The sequence below is a fragment of the Mustela nigripes genome, chromosome 18 (assembly GCF_022355385.1).
Source record: "Mustela nigripes isolate SB6536 chromosome 18, MUSNIG.SB6536, whole genome shotgun sequence".
Classification (NCBI taxonomy): Eukaryota; Metazoa; Chordata; class Mammalia; order Carnivora; family Mustelidae; genus Mustela; species Mustela nigripes.
In genome coordinates, this window is record NC_081574.1 from 31,260,240 (window position 1) to 31,279,380 (window position 19,141).

Sequence of the window (19,141 nt, forward strand, 5' to 3'; positions counted from 1 at the left end):
TAAAGTGAGACTTGTAGACAGCAGATAGTTGGATTTTGTTTTTATATCCATTCCACCAGGCTAAGTGTTTTGATTGGGAGGTTAGATCCATTTGCAAATTTTAAAGTAATTAATGATAAACTTATTTTGGACATTTCATTAATTCTCTGTCTTGTAAAGGACATTCTTAGGCAACAGGCTTCAGCAATGGAAATCCTAGTAAGGTTAAAAAAGGGCCCACGGTGACTACCAGGCTGAATGCAAATAGGCCCATTAGGTGACCCACCTCAAAATGTCCATAAGCCCTAGCTAACCAATGGGCTACTTATAACTGTGCACTGGTACCAAAAAAGGAAAATTCCATATGTTCCCATACCTCTTCACCTTCCTCCCCTTAACCACAGCTCCACCACTGCCTCCTGGTAGATAGTCTCTACTTTGCTGTCCTACCTGCTTCTATCTCTTTTGTTCTGTCTTAGGTGAAGCCTTTTACCACCTGTGTCGCACCCTCCACCCAATTGGGGCACCCCACATGTCTTAAAATTTTATTGTCTCAGCTGTATTTCTAGTGTTTTTTATGGTTTCTGTTTCTCCTTCAGCATTTGGTTGCCTCTTTACTGAGTCTATTTATTTATTTATTTATTTATTACTGAGTCAATTTATTATTTTTTAATTTCAGAGCCCTGAAATTGTTCATTTTATCTAGTTTAAAAAAAATTTTTTTTCAGATACATTCCATGGAACTTCTTTTCTTTGAGTACATTTGTAAACTGTTAAAAGGTTTCTCTACTAAATCCAATGTCTTGGCCCAGTGAATTTCCATGACTATCTTTTTTGCTGAGGATAGGTCACACTTCCCTGTTTCTTTGGGTGGCTCATAATTTTAGTTTAAAAATTGGACATTTAAAATAATATATCTTAGCAACATCCTGGGTTCTTTTCTGTTTTGTTTTATTTTTTCATTGTTTTGTTTTGAATATCTTGCCTAGAATGAAATCACAAAGTCTGTCTCCCACTCAGTGATATTTCTAGTGATATTTCTAAGTGATATTTCTTTTTATTTTTTGATTTTTCTATTTTATGTTCTAGTCTGGTTGCCTAGGGTTTACCCTGATGTCTGCATAGCTTAGTGGTTAGAGAGGTGATTTGGAAAGAGCTTATAACCAAACACTTGAAGCTCATAAGGCTGCCATCCTATGCATTTAGATCTCTTTGTGGTTTGGGTAGTACATTCAACTTCAGAGCCAATGCCCACATCTCCCTTGCCTTTTCCTTTTTGCCAGATTGCTCCTGTACGTAGTTTCCCAGCCACCTAGGTAGATAGAGAGAATTTATCTATGGCTCTCACCTTTCCAGAATCTCACATTAATTTCTGCATGATTGCTTGCCACAACTTGGGACCTCAGTCTAGGAACTGCACAGTTGCAGGTGTTTCCCATGCATTTCCTATTGAGTGTTCCATTTCAAGTTGACAAAGCTACCAAATGTAACCCCTGCTCAAAACTGAGCCTCCCACTCTGGCAGCAAAACTGCTAGGATTGTTGCCAAGGCTATGCTGATAAAGCTATAGTTCTTACCAGTCAAGATAGGAAGGAAGAATAGGATTGTCCCAGGCCAAAAGGTCCCAGGCCAAAAGGCCACAGACTGTCATTGTTCTTATCCTCAAACTCTTCTCATTTTGTCTCCTTGGTTTCTCTTGCCATTCTTAGAGCCCTGAAATGGCTTTTCCAACCAAAAACTTTTTCTAGATAGTATTCATTAATACTCAATGCCTACAAAGGCATAAGTTTGTCTTCTTTATCAAGTTTGAATACTCTGAAATAGTTGTTCTATTCCGCAGTCCACCAAGGTAAGTTAAATAAAACAATACTCTATGGATTGCTTCTTAATTTTGTTTGCATAAATTGTCTTGCAGACTTCTGTCTTCAGCTATATTGGGGAAGCTATATCAACCACAAACTCTTACTGAACAACTCTATCTACTAATTGTGTGTTGGAATATAAACATATGGAGAAGGATGACACACTACCTACAACCTTCCTGAGGGAAATGATCTATTTAGTCTTTTTGTATAACATCTTGTTTCTTGCCAGTGTATTTTTGATTATTTTATTTCATTAAATATTATAAAAAGTCTTATTTAAATTGTATAAACAAAATTGCAGTATCTAAAATTTTCAATAACGTGATTCTTTAGCTTGCTGATTCTGTTGATGGATTCTTACTGATGCTTATTTTCCAGTATTTGTCCTACAGATTGTAAGTTTATATTTGCCTGGGTTTTATGGGGAAAAATACCCAGTGTTCAAGAGTACTCGCTCCAAAAAAGGATGTTCTTTTCCTCCTGCTACATACCATGGGCCTGTGACACTACCCGTCTGGCATGAGATTTCGTGATTTCGATTTTCTGTAACCACATAGGTAATATAATTTTGACCCTCAAACCTACATTCAGGGAGGCCTCATTTAAAAGTGTTAGAAATAGGTTTTTATGTTGTTGCTCTTTTTTCAAAACCTAGATCATAGGCCAACACAGATGAGCCTTTCTGTGGCCTCTCTGCTGAAAAGTGGAAATTTCTGGTCCATATTTTCAGTTGTATTGAAATACTTAATGGGTCCCTGGTTTGTATGCAGATTTCAATTCTAATTCCTCTCTTTTGGAAGACCCAAGAATTAGCATCTTGTCCTCATAATTAGCATTAAAGTACAAGGCCCTAGGCTGTAGACTTTGTCAAATTCCTCAGGACAACCACAGCCTCAAAGTAAGCTTATCATTCTGATTTCCAGGTCTTGAAAAAATTTTTGGCTACTGTATTTTCCCCTTAGTTTAATGGGAACTTGACAATGCACTACTGAGAAGTTTGTGATATTTTATCCGGCATTTCTAGTTTTGTTTTCTTTTTCCAGCTGCCACAAGCAGAAATCACCACAGGGATTTTAGTAATTTTTAGAGTTTAGTTTCTACTTAGAAAATCATATGTGTATAAGGAAAAGAAATGATAATCATACATGTATAAATAATGTTTGTTTACTAGTCTTCATTATGGTAAGTGTAATTTAATAATACAATTAACCTTTGAACAACATGAGTTATGGGTTCACTTATATGTGAATTTTTTTTTTTTAAGATTTTTATTTATTTATTTGAAAGAGAGACAGTGAGAGAGAGCATGAGAGGCGGGAAGGTCAGAGGGAGAAGCAGACTCCCCATGGAGCTGGGAGCCTGATACGGGACTCGATCCTGGGACTCCAGGACCGTGACCTGAGCCGAAGGCGGTTGCTTAACCAACTGAGCCACCCAGGCGCCCCACTTATATGTGAATTTTTAAAAACAAATATAATTTTTAAATTGTTGGAGATTGGCAATATTTGAGAAAACTTGCAGACTAACCATGTAGCCTAGAAACAGTGAAACTCTAAGACAAAGTTAGGAATGTTGTGAACCCATAACATGCATGTGGATGTCTGTTTTATCATATACTACCATAAAATATGCACAAATCTATGACATACTAAACTTACCCACACACTTACACACCATATATGGCCCCCTTCCCAGTCTAGAGGAATTTAAACAAATGTAAAGATGCAGCATCAAGTCAGGACTGCATAAAATTAACTCTACTAACTATTGTATTACTGGAATAATTTTGTAGCCACATCCGGTTGCTATTGCAGGAGCTCAAGGGTTATGAGTATCCACTTGAAATGCCATGTGAACCTAATCCTCTCTCCATGAACAGTTCATCTCTCCAGTATATCCCATATCACAGAAAAAAAAAAAAGTGATCTCTTGCATTTCTTGTGTATTTTTCATCATATTTAGTCCATCATGTTTAGTGCAATAGTGTAAATTTTGAATAACACCATGGGACCCTACAAAGTGCCACTAGTGATTCTGGAGATTCTCCCAAGAAGCAGAGCAAAGTCATGACATTACAAGGCAAAGTTGAATTGCTTGATGTGTACCATAGTTTGAGGTCTATAGCTGCAGCTACCCATCATTTCAAGATAATGAATCCAGTGTAAAGACCATTGTGAAAAAAGAAAGGGAAATTTGTGAAGCCACTGCTTCAGTTAAGCCAACTGGCATGAAAATCTGGGATTTTTTGTAAATGCCTTTTTTTCTCATATTGAAAATGCAGCTTTTATGTGGTGCAGGATTGCTATCACAAAGGCATACCTGTATAGCCTCTGATATGATTCAAGAGAAAGCAAAGTCATTATATGACAACTTAAACCAAAAGGAAGGTGAAGTGTCTAAAACTGGAGAATTTAATACCAGCAAAGGATGGATTGATAATTTTACAGAGATGCTTTATTGCCAGGTGGACCTGGGGAGACCGCCCCCCCGTCCCGGCCCTGAGGCCTCTACCCAGCCCTGGGTATTGGAGGTTCTTGGTCTCTTAGCAAGAAAGAATTCAAAAACAGACAAGACACAATGTTGATCTTTGCAAGTAGGAAAGTTTATTAAACTGAGAATATACTCTCAAGGTGTGAGAGCAGGGGAGTCAAAGGGACAGATGAGCCCACGGTTTGGATCTCTATCTTTTATTGACAATTGTTAAGTAGGGGGTGGGATATTCATTATTTGTGGGGGAGATTTCTTTGAGAGCAGGGTTTCATGCCTTTTCTGCCTTCTCTGTCTTGGGCCTCACTGGTTTGATACAGCTTCTTGTAGCTTTATTTTTGGAGGATAAATCTGCCAGGATAAATCTCTGCTCCCCCACCCCATAATGGATCATGATGTCCCCCTTTGGTGGCCTTTAGGAATCCTGTTAAAACCTAACTAACAGTGTACCCTAACAGTTAGGCTTAAGAATTGCAAAATAATATTAGAAGTATCTTCTGCCCAGCAAGAGGAAGCCAACAAGTCCCTAGGGGCCATTAAGAGATTTATTGGGGACAACAGATATCTGCATGAACAGGTTTTTAATGCAGGTGAAAGTGCCCTATTCCGGGGGGGGGGGGGGGATGCCACAAAGGACATTCATTAATGAGGAAGAGAAGTGAGCACCAGGATTTAAGGCCAGAATGAATAGACTAAGTCTAGTATTTTGTGAAATGCAGTTGGGTTTATGATCAGGACAGCCCTTGTCTATAAAGCTAATAAAAGGGAAAAGATAAATACCAGCTGCTGGGCATTTGGTTGTACAATAAGGAGGTTTGGATAATGAAACCTTTTTCTGGATTGATTATAGTGATGTTTTGTCCCTGAAGTCAGGAAGTACCTTGCTAATAAAGGACTATCTTTTGAAGTTCTTTTGATATTGGATGATGATTCTGTCACCCAGAATCCCATGAATTCAACAGCAAAAGTGTCAAAGTAATCTACTTGCTCCAAAACACAATGTCTCTAATTCAGCATCTAGACTGGGGTTCAGAAGGACCTTTAAGTCTTATTATACGCAATACTCTAGGGAAAAGATGGATTGTCAACCTGATGGAAGAGAAACTCAATGAAGAGAACATCATGAAAGTCTAGAATGATCACAGCATTAAAGATGCCATCCTTGTTATAAAAAAAAGCCATGAAAGCCATCAAGCCTGAAACAATAAATTCCTGCTGGAGGAAACTATGTCCAGATGTTGTACGTGACTTCACAGGATTTAAAAAAGAACTAGTCAAGGAAATCATGAAAGAGATTGTGGATATGGCCATAAAGGTGGGAGATGAAGGGTATCAAGATACTGACCTTGGAGAGATTTAAGAGCTAAGAGACACCACACCAGAGGAATTAACCAAAGACAGCTTGATGGAGATGAGTGCTTCTGCACCAGTTCCTGATGACAAAGGGGAAGACATAAAGGAAGCAATGACAAAAAAAAATCCCCCCCAAAACAAATTGACATTAGATCACATGGCAGGAAGGTTCTCATTACTGAAGACTGTTGTGACTTCTTTTACAACATGGACCCTTCTATGATATGGGCACTGAAACTAAAGAAAATGGAAGAATGGTTGGTACCATATAGAAATATTCTTAGAGAAATGAAAGAGCAAAACACCCAGACAGAAGCTAGGATGTATTTCTGTAAATGTAACACCGAGGCCTGCCTTACCCACTCCCCCTTCTGTCTCTACCACCCCTGAGAGGGCAAAACCAACCTCTTCTCTTCCTCCTCCTCAGCCTGCTCAATGTGGAAACAATGAGGAACCACTTCCCTTTAGTGAATAGTGAATAATGATGATGCCACACAGTTAAAAAGCTTACCTGTTGTTTATGTATGCGTGTCCTTGTAGAAGATCTAATAACTGTACAGCAGAAACTAGAGGAGACATTTTGTGTCATCATCATCCTCACTCAGATATTCCTCGTGTAATACATGGCATGCAAGGCTCATGCAGAAGTAATTAGCCATGGGGCACCTGGGTGGCTCAGTCATTAAGCATCTGCCTTTGGCTCAGGTCATGATCCCAGAGTCCTGGGATCAAGCCCCACATCAGGCTCTCTGCTCAGTGGGAAGCTTGCTTCTCCCTTCCCACTCCTCCTGCTTGTGTTCCCTCTCTTGCTGTCTCTCTGTCAAATAAATAAAATCTAAAAAAAAAAAAAAAAAAAAAGAAGTGCTTAGCCTATCTTTACATAGGCATCAGGTGAGCAATATTTAATATCAAATTAATAATGTGGGTTTTTTTTTTTTTACTATGTTATAACTTTGCTTTTGAAGAATGGCATTACTGGACAGTATGTCTCTTTCTCACATAAACAGAGAAACTATGTATCAGCATATCATCAAAGGTAAGTGCTTTTAAAAAATTACAATTTTCTAATACTGTATTGTGACTATGACTGCAGTGCTATATTCCATGAAATTTTATAATGATTAATTTATTAGTGTATGGGCTAGGCTACCATGAAACAATCATATCAATGACAAAGCTGTCATTTGGTAATCATATCAGTACATGAATCATTATATCTGCAAGTAAATATGAATTTCTTTTTCACCTCATCTTTTCATTTTTATGCCTAGTGTTAGTAATATGTATAACATCTACACTGTTTTGTATTATATAAGACAATATTGATGTAGGTACTGACAGACAATTCACCTTGTAAACAGACCATGTAAACACAGGGTATTGGAAATATAGGACTCTACCTGTATTGTCTCTTTCTTATGATTTTCATAATAACATTTTCTTTAGTCTAGCTTACTTTATTGTAAATGTACAATATATAATACATACGACACATAAAGTATGTTTTAATCCACTGTTTATGTTATCAGGCTCTGGTCAACAGTAGGCTAGTGGTAGACAAGTTTTGAGGAGTCAAAAGTTACACACAGACTTTTGACTGTGTGGGAGATCTATGCCCCAGACGCCGGCATTGTTCCAAGGTCAACTGTAGTGCATTACAGTGGCTGAATCATCCTGAACCTTGTTAAAAAATTAGGATGAGAGCACTGTAGTTCATTCACAGTTTTAACGAGAATGACTATATTTTGCTTTATAAGTTTGGCTCTGGGTTTGGAATAGTCAATCATAAGAGTGTCTTCCTCTTTTTAGGTTAATAACTTTTAGTCAGAATATATACCCAAAATGTAGCAAAAGTCTTTTTCGCACCTATTGGGATGACTGCCAAGTTTCAAGTATTCAAGTACTATAGTATTTTTGCCCAGCAAGGGACAGCTGTTATCACCTTCAGGGGAGGAATCCCACTCCACCAGGAGCCACAGTCTCAGGATGTTGACTGCGTCCATGGTTTGGTGTGGCAACAAACATAGGAGTCACACAAATTTTAGACGGAACAAGGTCTACTTCCAAGCAGAAGAGACAGAGCCACATCAGCTTTAGTAGTGGCTGTTAGACCCCCCACAGCCGGTGGGTCTCCTCCCAAAGTGACAGAGTGATGGTCTTCATGCACTCGTCTTCTGCCAGCAAAGGGGTCCTGGACCCTCCCCCATGGGGTCTGAAATTCAGAAAGCTGGGGGCGTGGCTGAGGGTCACATGATGCATGCCCTTAAGCAGAACAAAGAACACATCGATCCCTGAATGAGGGAAAATACTCCCAGATGGGGAGGTATGCCCAGCACAGGCTGTGGGGACTCCTTGGCGTTCTGTAAGGAAATATTTCAGGCCCAACACCACTCTTAAGCATGCACGGTAGAAAGATACACTCACGAAAGGAAAGAAACGGCCTTTCCCAACAGTGTTCTAATACTGAACCACTTTGCATTCCTGAAAAATCCTTACTTGGTCATATTTTACATGTATATAAACATATGTAAATGCATATATTTTAAATATATATTTTATATGTCATAAATGCACACATACATGTATAATATATTTGTTTTAATTTATAGCTTTGTAGTTATATTCATATAGAATTTATTTTGTACACTCTGTATATTTCAGTGAATTATGCTACTTTTATAATTAGGAAGGAATTTTTTCTTAAATTTTCCTCATCAAATTTTGAATTTCAAAGGAAATACCTGCTCATTTTATCTAGTGGAATAATGTAAGGATGCAAAAAATAAAGGTAGCAATCTCCTCCCACTGAAATTTCTCCCACTTTATTTCAACATTTTTCTGTTAATAAAAATACAGAAACACTTTACATATTTAATTTTTTTGGTGCTTTGTTATTCTTATTAAAATAGAATCCATAGGGCTCATGACTTACTTTCCTCAATTGGATAAATTGGGGATCTCTTCAGGTCTCTCTGCACAAATATGTCATCTGTTTTTTTTTAAGGGTTACACAGTATTTCCCAATATGGATGAGTTGTAATTTATTCATATTTTCCTCCCATGGATGAATATCTACATAGGATTTACAAAGAATTTGTTATTGTTTTGTTTTTATTTGCCTTTACCAAAAATTAACATCTTTGTATATATAAATCATATACAAATATTTTCGAGTTTATAAGATAAACTTATCCAAGTGTCACTGTAGTACAATAGATATTCTCAGAAAAGTTTCCCAAAGGGTTATAGTAATTCATGCTCATCAGTAAAATATGGGTGAGCCTTTCTTCTTCACACCATCATTTTTGTATTGTATCTTACGTTATAGATGAGCGGTGGAGGAACATTTTATATTAAATTGGCTTTTCTTAGACTACTAATGAGATTGATCACTTCATGTGTTTATTTTCCATTAGATTTTCTCTTTTAAATAATTGCCTTTCTTATCTATCCAAACTGCTCTTATCTATCAATATATAGAAGCATGTCATTATTAGAAACTATTTTTAGTTGTTTTAGTAACTATTTTTCGTTATTTAAGTTGCAAAAATATTCCCCATTTTACTGTTTGTTTTTTGACTTAAAAAGTTATAATGTTTGAGCATAATTTTTTCTTTTTCTTTTTTTTTTTTAGAGAAAGAGAGAGTGAACCTGGGGGTGGGGAGGACAGAAGGAGTGGGAGAGAGAGAACCTTAAGCAGGCTCCAGATCCAGTGCTGAGCCCCACATGGGGCTCAAACTCAGAACCCTGAGATCATAACTCCAGCTGAAATCAAGACTCAGACACTTAACCAACTGAGCCACCCAGAGCCCTGGACACAATTTTTCTAAAATCATTACACGTAGGAAAATGAACAAATCATAACTGTGGACCTTAATTTATCATGAAGTGAGCACAGCCATGAAGCCATCACCCAGATCAAGAAATAGGACAGCACCAGGAGCCAAAAACTCTTCTGTATCTCTTCTCATTTCATCACACTCTCCCTCATCCCTCACTTTTAACACCATGGATTAGTTTTGCTCATTATTAAAATGTATATATGTACACATATCTTAAACACATTATAATTTCATTGTTTGTAACAATCGATTTTCAGTTTACTAAAATTTATTGCTTTTCTTCTCCATTTTCATATCTGTCCCTTCATACGATATCCTTCTCCTTCCGCCTGAGGAACTGCCTATTAGTATTTCCGTTTTATGGTATCTGCTGATGATAAATTAATTTTTTCATGTAAAAAAAGTCACCCACTTTACTTTCATTTTGGAGGGTACTTCCACTGAGTCTAGAATTTAAGTTGACATTTTTTATAATTCTTTTGATGACACTCTTCCACTGTCTTATAACTTCCACCGTTTCGTTGGGAGGGGAGCAATGATTATTATTATTACTCTGCATTTCTTTGTTTTTACTGCTTCCTTCTAAAAACTAGTTTTGTCCTTTTTTACTTCTTCCAACAGGTTTACTTGATGTGGTATTGTTTTATTTTGTATCCTGCTCCAGCTTTTTCAGTTTTGAACCTTTATTTTTTTAATTTTATTTTTCTTTAAAGATTTTATTTATTTATTTATTTATTAGACGAAGACCACAAGTAGGCAGAGAGGCAGGCAGAAAGAGAGGAGAAAGCAGGCTCCCTGCTGAGCAGAGAGCCCGATGCAGGGCTCTATCCCAGGACCCTGAGATCATGACCCGAGCTGAAGGCAGAGGCCTTAATCTACTGAGCCACCCAGGCACCCCCTGAACCTTTATTTTAATAAGTTCCATTGATTTAATAAAATTTTCAGGCATTATCTTTTCAATATTGCACCAGCCCTTTCTTCGTTCTTGTCTTCTGCTACCGAAATTCCAAATTAGGCTTTTCCAGAATGTAAGATGTCTCTTTTGCTCTTCTCTCCTTTTATTTTTGTTTATTTTTTAGTGCTTCATTCTGGATATTTTCTTCTGATCTCTCTTTCACATCACCAATTATCACTTCCTCTGTGTCTATTATAATGTTACCCATCCAACAAATTTTGAATTTCAGTTACTAAATTCTTTAGATCTAGAATTTCTAATGGATTATTTTGACTTTTCTAGTTCAGTGATTAAATTTTCCATATTTTCATGTAATTTGCTGAGAATATTAATCATATTGATGTATTGATCTGTGTCCCTTAATATTTTAGTGTATAAAACATCATTTAAAATGTTCTATACTATAGATTAAATTAATTACATTTTACACTGATACTTATTTCAGTCTAATAGTCTGATATCATTCCATCGTCTTTAGCCATCCATAATGGCTGATGTTAAATCTGTTTCTTTCTACATAATATGTATTTTTTTAAAATCTCATAACTTTTATTTTTTTTAAATCTCATAACTTTTAGTAGTTATTTTAATCTTTTGTATTCTGTCATATCACTGTGATGTGTTGATATGTGCATATATTTTTTATGTATTTACTTAGTAGTTTGAGTATAATTTTCAGCTGAATAATTACTTATGTCTTTAATCTTGGAATATTTTCATTTTCTCTTTCCTTAGAAGTTATTTCTCCACCATTTCCTTTATGATAATTTTCTGCAACTCTTATTAGATGTTTGTCAGAGTATCTCAATCTAGCCACGTAGTCTTTTAATTTTACTTAAATTTTTCAATTATCCTTGTATATTTTTTCTATATTTGATGTCTCTTCAGTATTTCTTTCAAAATGACTAGTTGTCTTTTCATTTTTGCCAGCCTTGAGCCTCGTGTTTATTATTTTTCTGTTTTTTGACCATAACATCAAGTTTCTAGATTGATATTTTTTCATATCTACTAATACTCATTACATTTTGTTTATTTGAATTGTTATTATTCATTTTCTATAATTTTGTAACCGATGTAGTTCTTTCTTTTATTATATGGAGCATTACAAATACTAACATTTTACAGTCTATGGTGCTTTTCTTCTATAGAGTGTGACTTGATGTCCAAATATTGATTGTATTTTTCTGTGTTTTTTAACATCATGTTATCTGCTAGTGTTTTAGGATACTGGTCAGTATGCTCATTTTAAGGGTGGGGGGTTCTTTTTCTCTCCCCTCCTCACTATCATCTGTCACCTTCTGGGATTATCACTCTTTGAACTGAAGATTTGTGGCCACCTAGACCTAAACCCAAGACCCTAAGTGGAAAACTAGGTCTTATAAAAGTCATTCAGGACATCTGAGTTGTAGTATTAATGGTATGTATCACATTCAGCCCTTAAGCCAGTGTATGGTTAGATACAGTTCCCAGTGAAGAAACTGTGTCTTTGTAATTCTTGCTTCCCTAAATAACAGTCCTAGATTGGCTGAGTGTTTTTCAGGCAATTCCCTTGTGTATGGGAATGCCATGCCATTTCCTTCTTTAAGTTGTGCAACTGGCTCTGACATCTCATTTGTCATGGAGCCATTTGTTCCCTATTACACTGCATTATTCAGCCTTCCATATTCCACTGCCTGCTTCAAGAGCCAGGACTCAGAAAGTACATGGATTTAGCCCCACTCACCATTTATCAGTTTTGTTGATGATCCATACAAATATTTATCTTGGTTTTGAGCCAGGCAGGCTGTATTTCTTCAGTTTCCTATTTGTTACACAGTCTCATGTCTAGATGTATAGAGCAGACAAAAGTTAAAATTATGAGGTCATCTTGGTTAGAAGTCATCTTTTCTTAAAGAACATTAAAAAATACTTCCAAATATTTCAGTTCTGTTTACACACACACACACACACACACACACACACACACACACACTTTGGTTGGATGTGCCATACATGCATGTATGTTCACATATGTGATATATAATTATGTATGCAAAGATATATTGATTCATTCATTCATATATACAAACAGTTCATTCATATATGTATTTGTAAATATATAATATTCATTCATATACATGTAAATGAAATGGAACATCTACCCAGAGTGTGTCAATATATGTATGTTATATGTGTATTTGTGTGTATATATATGTATATGTATATATGTGTATATATATGTATTTGCTTTCTCTTCTCAACAGAGAAGTATATTGTCAGTAGGTTGAGTGCAGGAGAATCAAAGGAGTTCTAGCTTTATTTTCTGTTTGGATTAGTTTCTTACCAAAGTAATAATAATGATCATGGTCTTCTAGAGATTTCCCCAAATCTACTCTAGAACTAGACTGTCTATCTCCAGGGAAATTGGTTCTTGAATCGGGATGAAGTCATCCTTATACCTGACAAGATGAGTGGAATCTGTGGTTGAATTAAATTGCAAATGGTACTCTCTTAAATTTTATTTTCAGTAAAATACTACTTAACATGTAAAGTAGATCTTTTCTCCTTCAAAATGCATGACAGCCATTTACTAATGAATGCTTTTAAATCTACTGCCTGAGCCTTAAGTTACAGCAAATTATAAATTCATAGGGTTTTTAGGGGTTGGGCAATAAAGATGGAGAAACAAAACAGGTATGGTAGGATTTGGACTCTGAAAGTCAAAGCTTTATTTTAAAATTGGAAACAATTCTGTTTGTTAAGCTAGCATTTTCTCTTTGCACACCATCAAGTGGAATCATGTAATAGTTACTCAAGTCCTGCTTTAAAGAATCTGCTAGAGTTGTCATCCTTTTCCTAGTGACAGAGATTAATTTGTAATATCTTATTCCAGACGAGAAGTCAAGGCAAGTGAAGGGAAAAGGAAAATGAGACCAGAAAGTAAAAACTAGGAAGGAAACTTATGGTTATTGGTTTTTATTTTTTTATTTTTTTTTACCTTTCAGAGAGTCATTCCTTTCTTTTCTTAGTGATTTCTAATTGGCATTTGTACAAGTGGCTTATTATGATTCAAAACTTTTAGATAAATTCCTTTGATAGCATAGGCTACTCCCTAAGTGTGTACAGTAACATTCTGTTTGTTAGGTTTTTGTTCCAGAGGCCAGGTAACCTTTTTTGGTTCTGGTACTCTAAACAGGTGCATATTCCCTTCTAGTCTTCACTTTTGGCATGCAGATATCCTCCTGACTGTGTCCATTTATTACTTAGCCTTGCCAGGGAGGAAAATAGGTAACTTTAGTGTAAAAAGATACCTGCTGGCCCTCATCACGTCTGTATATGGAAACTGCATCAGACCCTATATTCCCACAACAATTTACTCTGGGTGTTGTGCCAGAACCAGGGAAGTCAAACACCTCTGGATCTTGTAATGTTAATGAGGGGAAGAGAATATGAATATGAGTTTGCTTCACTTGTTACATTTTTGACTCTTGAGTCTATTCTTGACCAGAACCTGCAGGACAACCATCTCCTCCAGGCTTCAGCCTTCTGTTTGGAGATTAGCTGTGTGGTTAAATTGTGTGTTCTAGAAGGCTACATGGCAGTTACATGACTTTGAACTATAACTTTAATTGTCTTTTTTTTCCCCTTTTTTTAAAATAAGATTTTATTTCTTTGTGTGTGTGTGTGAGAGAGAGAGAGCTGGGTGGGGGAGGAGCAGACGGAGAGGAACAAGCAGACTCCCCGCTGAGTACTGACCTTGACTAGGCTCCATCTCACAACCTTGAGATGATGTCCTGAGCCTAAATCAAGAATCAAATTGGATTCTTAATGGATGGAGCCAGCCAGGTGCCCCTATTTTAACTGTCTTTGGATGTCTCTTCTCTTGCCTCCTCCGGTAGGTATAGTGTCTACCAGAGTAGGTGAAGAGGAAAAAAATGAGTGAATGACTAAATGATGTCCCAAGGCAGAACAGGAAGGGAACGAATAGAAAGAAAACTGAGCAGCAAAAAACCTGCCCCAAATACACACTCCACAGAGGTTTGGCAGCATCCGCCACTTGGAAGTACAAGCCATGGTGTTTTCTCCCAATGTGGAAAGACACCTACCACAAAGTGCCGGGATGTGTACATTGTCACATGTCTGATGCTCAGTGCCAAGGTCAGGGAACCCAGGGGTCTCATGTTGTGCTGTCATCCAGGGCTGCATCTCTGATGGGTGAACACATCTCATCTTTTCTCAATTTATTCTTTTTTTTTTTTTTTAAGTACTAACACATTAATTTTACTGCCAAAGAATTGTGTTTCTTGTTATTATTTTGAAGTTCTTTCGTTCGTCTGTGTCAGCAGCTGAAGCTGAAACTCCAGGATGCGTGATTCCAGGAAGAATTCCCTGGGTACAAAACGGGGAAGGCACACTTGCAATGTCAGGAAAAACTGGTTTAGTTAGCCTCTTATCTTGGTGCCCCGCTGCCCTTTTTAAACAAATGTATTGGATTTTGCACTTTATTGCTGCTTCATAGCCCAATATCTGAAATGGACTTCTCTAATTTTGTGTGAGAGGGTTTACTTAAAAAAAGATCCCATATTGCTCTTAACAAGGAGGACTGGTAACCTGGATTATTGTGCACAGATAGAACATGACATGTGAGGAACTCACAGCTCCCTGGCTTTGAGCATCTTTTTTCCCCCCATGCTTCCAGCAGGTTCATGAATCATGAGCTGGGCTGTGAGCACACAGGGCGGCTGAATAAAATTCAGCATGTTCTCTGAGAGTCGCATGCATTTCTAAAATGGGCTGCTCTGATTGAACAAGACCTTCCTGGGAAATGACTGGCACAGAGTATTCCCAATGGAAATAGTGCTTGTAGAATATCTCATTTACTTCCATGGCCAAGTTCACCCGCTGAAGTTGCCAGCTGTTGGCCTTTTGTCCAGTTGATTTTTGGTTGTCCCTATTTATTAATGTAATTGTATGATTAATAGAAATGGTGAGTTCTATCAGAAATGTCTACCGGTGGCAGCGCTAGAAGTACTTGGGTCTTCAGAAACAGTTGTCAGGTTCTGGAAGGAGAGAGGGTACAGTGCTAACATCCCAAATGTGGGAAGACAGTCCTTTCTCTATAACCCATGCCTAGGAAAGGAACTGGGTGCAGCATAGAAAGGCCCTACAAAACTTAGAGATTCTTAGAGCAGTTCTAACTAAAATTGCCAGTTGAGCCCAGGTTAGGTAAAATACACTACCAATATATTGCAGAATTCTTTTCAGTTTCTCTTTCCCTTAGTCTTTTTTTTTTTTTTTTTTTCCTAAGATTTATTTTAGAGAATAGAGAGAGAACATGAGCAGGGGGAACTAGAAGGAGAGGGAGAAACATTTCCTGCTGAGCAGGGAGCCCTACATGGGACTCTATCCCAGGACCCCAGGATCACAACCTGAGCAGAAGGCAGCTGCTTAACCAACTGAGCCACCCAGGGGACCCTTCTTTCCCTTAGTCTTAATGTGTGTTCTGTTCCCAAGGGTCTTGATCTCACTGATTTCTGACACCCTGCTTTTGTTCATATTTTAAATGAGGCACTTTTTGTTTCCAGAAGAATGCAGGTCTAAGGTTTAGGACTGTCCCAAAATATCTCCATACTTTTCAAAAGCTTCGGTGTCCAAGGTCCTTTTGCTCTCTCCTGAGTGTCTGTTTTGTCTTCAGTAATCTAGATGCAAACTATAATCCCTTCACCATTTTCCATAAATTCACTTGCCTCTGTAACGTTAATGATGATTTGGGGCTCCCAGGAGAAAGGCCACATCTTAGCCGGGTCTTGGCTTTCCACCAACCCCTTGGCTCCCCTTTTCCTTCCCCAAATCCTAGAGCAACAGACTTTTCCCATTACTCATGTAGAATACGTCTATTTTCTTTAACTTCCCTTGGAGTTTTACTATTTACACCAAGCAGGTTGGCTAAAGTCTTTAAATACTCTTTTCTAGACAAATACAGAGCTTTTCCTAAGGAATTATAGCAAGCCATCAAAAAAAAAATTCATTATATTTGGGAAAAAAATTGTTACATTTGGAAGGACAGATCTCTCTATGCCCAGTCTCTATCTCCCCTCGTCTAAGTTTGATTCAACTCAAACATTTTCTATTTTTGAGATCAGTTGGGCTAAAGATGGCCAAAAGGCAATGGGAGTAGGAACATTCTACCTCTTTATCTTCATGTATAAAGTGTTAGAAAATAGGCATAGTCAATTCAAGCAACAAAGAATTGAGGAAAACACTACCAAGTGTTTTCATTGAATTAATATTACCTGGTTACAGCTAATATCTTTAGGGTGGCTATCATTCCAAATAACCTGTCTAGAGCACATTTTGCCTTCATTACATAATTGCCCCAATTCCAGAACAGTGGCTTATTTTCTGATTTGGTTGTACTGAGTATTCAAAATCATAACATGCCACTGTTGAAAATGATGGATCTTAAAAAGGCTTGATCTTAAAATCCTCCAGTTAAATACTCTCCTTTTCCAGATGAGGAAACTGAAACCAGGTGTTGACTTGCCCTGGGCTACAGAGCCCATCCCGGGCAGCGTCATGGCCCTAGTCCCTTGGTTCCTGACTCTCAGGCTGGTTCTTCTACTATGCCTCGCTGGCTGGAGACGTTGATCCTGGATAGTGACTATTCAATTTATTTCTCCAAATGGAATGGGATACAATTCATACATGTTTAAAAATAGCCAGATTTAGATTAATACATGATATTCTAGGGTACAGAATTAATTAATGTGTGGTATATAATTCATACATGATGTATGTGGGGGGTAATACTGAAGATCCAACTTCTCTCAACTCAAAATAGTACTGAGGACGATGAGTAGAGTATCTATACCTGGAACACCTGATTGAAAGGATACCACCTCAACCTTATCTTAGGTTTGGAATCACACAAACCCATGTCTCATTCTTGATGTTTGGACACTTACCTACGTGATCTTGGGAAAGTCATTCCTATACTCAGCCTGACTTTCCTTATCTGCCAATAAGGGATAATAGTACGTATATTCTAGTATTTGGTTCTTCCAAGGGAAAAATAATTACATATATATATATATAACAACCATTTCCTTGAACAGGGTATGCACTCAAGTTTTCTTATTTTCTCTCCCATTGTATTTGTCATTGCAATTTTACTTTAATGATTAATATTAGCTCAACTATTTCCCAGATGTATTTTTTATTTCATTTTATTTAGTTTTTTAAAAGATTTTATTTATTTATTTGGCAGGCAGAGATCACAAGTAGAGAGGCAGGCAGAGAGAGAGGAGGAAGCAGGCTCCCTGCTGAGCACAGAGCCCGATGTGGGGCTCCATCCCAGGACCCTGAGATCACGACCTGAGCTGAAGGAAGAGGCTTTAACCCACTGAGCCACCCAGGGACGGGACCCCTAGATATATTTTTTTTAAATAAAATTGTTTTTACTTTTGCTCCCCTCTGGGGACAATATTTAAGTAATACTTAAATACTATCTTGGAAACATAGTAAGTCTCCCCTCCTAACTTTTTTTTTTTTTTTTTTTTAAAGAAAGTGCTCATTTGTGATAGAACTGCCACGTACTCTTGAAGAATAAGGAACGTCAGAGGATGAATGACTATTTTCCAGAAGACAGGTAGAGCATATTTGGTAGATTAATTCACAATTCACCTTCTCAGAGGAAAAGGACAAAACACTCATTTACCAAGATTCTAAAGAGATTTTCAGGCAAGTCCCTAGCCAGCCCCACATTAGTCTTTGCTTTAAAGCATTCATTCCCCAGAGCTTGGTTTTCTTGACCAGGACCCAAACCTTTTATTGAGCTGCAAGAAGACTGGAGGAAGCAATTGGCTCCTCTCCCCGGCATTCATGGGTCTGGTGGCATTCAGGAGAGGGATGGCATATGTGCTTATCAGGGAATCAATTTTTCTGCCTCCTATCCTCTTTTTCAGAAGAAAGCGAGTTAACGCAATTACCTCATCCAGAACAATTACCTCACTTTAAACTGTTTATTCTCCGGAGAAAGGTGTTTGGGAGCATGGAGCACTTTGGCAAGAGACATGGTTTTTTTAAAGAAGTACTTCTATCAATATTGAGTGTGGGCAGTGAGGAACTAATGGTTGGGAAGGTTTTCTTTTGAGCCAAGACTTCATTTTGGGGGCAACCAGGCAATAGGGGACATGTGTTCTAACCGGTTGAGTTCTGGCACCATTTTGGGGGGCTCAATGCTGTGAGGGATGGCACATGCTCTGACTGTGAAGTCTTGGGCTCAGGGCCAACTCCCCAGGTGTGTTCTGTGCTCTGAAACTGTGTGGCCTAAGAGAAGAGTAACAGGCAACCATGAGTCCTTTCAAAACCAGTTTAAAAAGTTTGACAGTTTATTCAAAATAAACCACACTTCTAAGAAAAAGTCTTTTTTCCTTCTTGTTACAAAGGAAACGACTCACTTTCCCTGATACTTAGAAGAAAGGCAATTCCCAGGGCCCAGATTAAAACAAACAAAACCAGGAGGCATCAGAAATGAGGAAGCTTTCAGATAAGTTTAAAAAGAAAAAAAAAGGTAGGAATAAAAATCTATCACATACCCCTTAATGCACCCTTGACTGCAATTTCCCTACCTCTCTATTTATATGCATGGGGATTTAGCATAGCTACAATAATGGATTTAT